Here is a 3,880-nt window from a genome sequence, read left to right as displayed (position 1 = left end):
CCTGCTGGGTGCGTTCGTTTCTGGTTGCCTTGGCAGTGCCGTTGTGTTCTAGGTCAGAGTGGCCAAGTCCGCTGTTAATACGCGTCTTTGGGCTTCTTTTTTTGGTTAAGTTGCATGAAAAAATCCCGGGTCGCAGGTTGCCCGCTGCTTTCATTTTACTACGCTCTCTAAACCCCGCCTACTGATATCTTGAGTAGCCTAAAAAATATATATATCTTTTAAACCAGAGTCGGCGTCAGAGCAGATCTACTGGAGGGGCATTGGATCATCGGCGGGGGGGCACTGTCGTTTGATAAATATTTTTTGACGCATTGGCAACATCATTAGGAGCATGGAAATCCAGACCTAAATCTGAAAGATCTATATAGAATGACAATGAACGATTTAGACTTGGGTTTTTATCTAAAAGAGGAACAGAAGACAGCGCTGAAATTTGCTGTTTTGCCGCGGCAAGAGTCAGTTAGCTCCAATGGATCTATATAGAATGACATTCTACCCTAGAATGTTAGCTCCAATGATCTATCTATATAGAATTGTGACGAGTGGGGGCGGGGCCGAGAGCCGTGGGAACGGAGCGAGGCCGGTGGAGTGATTGGGAAATGAGCGACACCTGCTCCACTCACCAGTCTCGAGTCCCACGGAGGAGATCGGAAGGATACAAATGAGGAGCGACGACAGTGAAGGACGAGAGAGGACCAGGCCTGGGTTTTATTTTGTGTTTGGTTTTTTTTTTTGTGCGCGGCAGTCGGACCGTGAGGGGCTGTCGCGCTGTTTTATCTTTATTTGGTTATTAAAGTTTTATTTGAATGTTCGCCGGTTCCCGCCTCCTTCTTCCCGTGATTATGGAGTTTTTTATTATTACAAGAATGTCATTATATAATTTTTTTTATTTTATTTTTACCTGTCTTGATTCCTAATACACAACAGATGACGACTGTTAATTAAAACGTTCAGAATACGATTCCATATAAGGTTAGTATAGCCTAGTTCAGCACTTTGCGAATGGACAGCGACTCGTAGTAGCCTATTCTCGCGTTCTACGAGTTCAGTAGCCTACATTTTTGGGAAACGCGCGAGGAATTGCGGCTAATGTTTATAATCTAAGTTTATAAACTGCTCCGGGTGTGTGTTCACAGTGTGTGTGTGTGTTCACTGCTCTGTGTGTGTGCACTTCGGATGGGTTAAATGCAGAGCACGAATTCTGAGTATGGGTCACCATACTTGGCTGAATGTCACGTCACTTTTTTTTCACTTTAATCTTGCACGTAGAGAGCGCTTTTAAGAGCTAAGATAGGCTAGGCTATATCGTTATCGGGAAACCCGGCCCAGAACAGATAGCCTAAACAACAGAACAGGACAGAAAATAATAATATAAATATAATATAGGCTAAATAAAAAACATAAAATAGGCCTACAATAAATAGCAATATATTTTTATACTTAAATAATTAACAAATTACGACGACAAAAATAAAACACTGAATCAGTTTGAAGCTTTAAAAACCGGCAAAAAAAAAAAAAAAAAAAATGTCCCCATCAGACAAAGTTTTTTCGTTTAGATGATTCTGAAAACATAAGGCTTTTTTCTTCAGAAAACGAGTAGGACATCATCACACAAATGTCTGCGTATTAAATCTTTTGGCGGTTGTCCGGAGCTAGCATTCGCAGAAGAAGGGCCAGCTCGGCTCTCATAGACGTAGTACTGGCCGGAGTATCTAAGTCTCATGATTGACGAGGCTGCGGCGGTCTAAACCATTTTCTCGTAAATCCAATTTTTTTTTTTTTTTTTTTTTTTTTTTTAATTAGTTGCTAATAACTGTCTATAATATAGACGGACAAACTGTTTTTCAACTTGAAATGGATTTTTTGCGTGCTGCAAATCAAATGTAACAAGTTTACTCCGCGACCAATAAGCATTCACCATGACAAAGCTTAGTAACGTGCCATGAACAACCAAAATTATGCATTTTCCCCATTCTTTTTATTTTATTTAATTTAAGTTACAGTTTGAACATTTAATATTAAAATAATAACTAAAAGGGATATTTTTTTGGGGGCCACGCCATGGCCTGTAGGAGGGGCATCAATGACCGCTAGGGGGGGCACGGCCCTCGAATGCCCCACCACAGCGCCGGCGCTGGACGAGTGTCTTGAGTAGCCTAAAAAAATATGTATCTTTTAAACATTTTTGTCATCTTAACAACAAACTGAACGCTGCATAATGGAGTGCAGCAGAAATATTGAGGGTGACAATTTGGCCATTTCTAATTATTTGGCTCATTAGCAAAAGTTGACCAATCAATATCAAAGTTGTGTCACCATCAAAAACGTGCTCAAATGCAAAATAAGGGTTGGATTAAAGTAGCCTTCTTCCGTAACCAATCATCGTCATCTGCTGTAACATTTCTAACCAATCAGCGTTCATTATCTGTTTAGTTTAGCGTGTCTGTTTATGGTGAACGCCACAGGTGTGGTCCCAATATTGGTGATATCTACAGTAAAACATTGTACAATATCAAGTTAAATATTGACTAACAGTGTCATAATCATAATGGAGGAGTGGAGGATGGGCTGTCTACACACAGATAAGTCGATGTTAGATGGAATGGGGCCCTCCATTCGTTTCTGAGCGTTTGTGTTGGTTACATTCTGTGGATGGCACTGTTTCGTTCATTTACTCGTGACAGTGTTGGGTTTTTGATCGGGAAAAATATAAAGCGACATCATCAAAATTATTTTATTATGCCAGTGATATATTATAGGTGTAGGCTTATAGGGGCGTATTTATCAGCAAAAAGATAATTAAATCAAATCAGGGTGCGAATTATTATTCAGTAATTTTCATGAAAATATAAAAATACTTGTTACATGTCACCAGATTATTTTCTTTCATCTTTGGGAAGTTGATGTTACGTCTCGTCCATTACCATGTTACCATGCTGCCATCTGGTGGAAGAGTTTGTTACTGCACTTACAGGTTTAAAAAAAAAAAAAAAAATCTGGAGTTTTCCAGGGAGTTGATTTACCATCACAGCCAAATGACTTCCTAAACACATTTATAGCATTCTGTAAATCCAGCTACACCCAGCAAAGCTGTAAGAAAAGTGAGGAGCATATTTATGTTTGAAGGAAAAAAAAATAACTAGTTATTGAAACTGAAAGTGCAGTAATCAAATTGTTTCCATTTTTTTCCCTTATGGACTTCTGAACTCCCTCACACTTAAAGCTGATGGCTGGTCATGTATAGTGACTAGAGGTCAGAGGTCATCCTGATTACCCCACAGACTGCTCTGCAGACACAGATGTGTGTCGTAAATGTCCATATCTATGAACGAGTGCATTAGTGGTTGTGTGATGAATGAACTGGGCAAGATTCCATGCTGCAGACCATTGACACTGAGAATATACGCAGTTATTTGAAGTTTTCACCTTTGGGAATGCTTCAAACCAAATGAGCCTGTGTGTTCCATGATGTGTTGAGGCATGTGTTTTGCATGCACTGCAGAATGTGTGTTTGACACTTAATCCAGAAGACCATACAGAGCTTTGGACAGATGTGTAGTACTATAGAATATATAACAGAAGGCCCTAAAGTACTTGTCATTTGCGGTCTATGCTACCACTATAAGCAAAACAAATGATTAAAACACTCTATTAATGATTTGTTTTACTTTATTAAGTTCAGAAAATCAGAATGCCAAAATGTTTACCAGCTGGATGCCCTCTATGTTTGTATCTTGTAAAAGATATCAAAGAGCGTGAAAGCCTGTATGTGAGATTATAATAGCTCAAAAACACCATAACACATAAAATCATAATTCATACACAGCAGCACACTTTAATGGAGAATTCCTCCAGTGCTTTTCTAACACATGCTGGC

This window comes from Cyprinus carpio, chromosome A18 (assembly GCF_018340385.1).
Source record: "Cyprinus carpio isolate SPL01 chromosome A18, ASM1834038v1, whole genome shotgun sequence".
NCBI lineage: Eukaryota > Metazoa > Chordata > Actinopteri > Cypriniformes > Cyprinidae > Cyprinus > Cyprinus carpio.
This window is presented reverse-complemented; position numbering follows the sequence as displayed.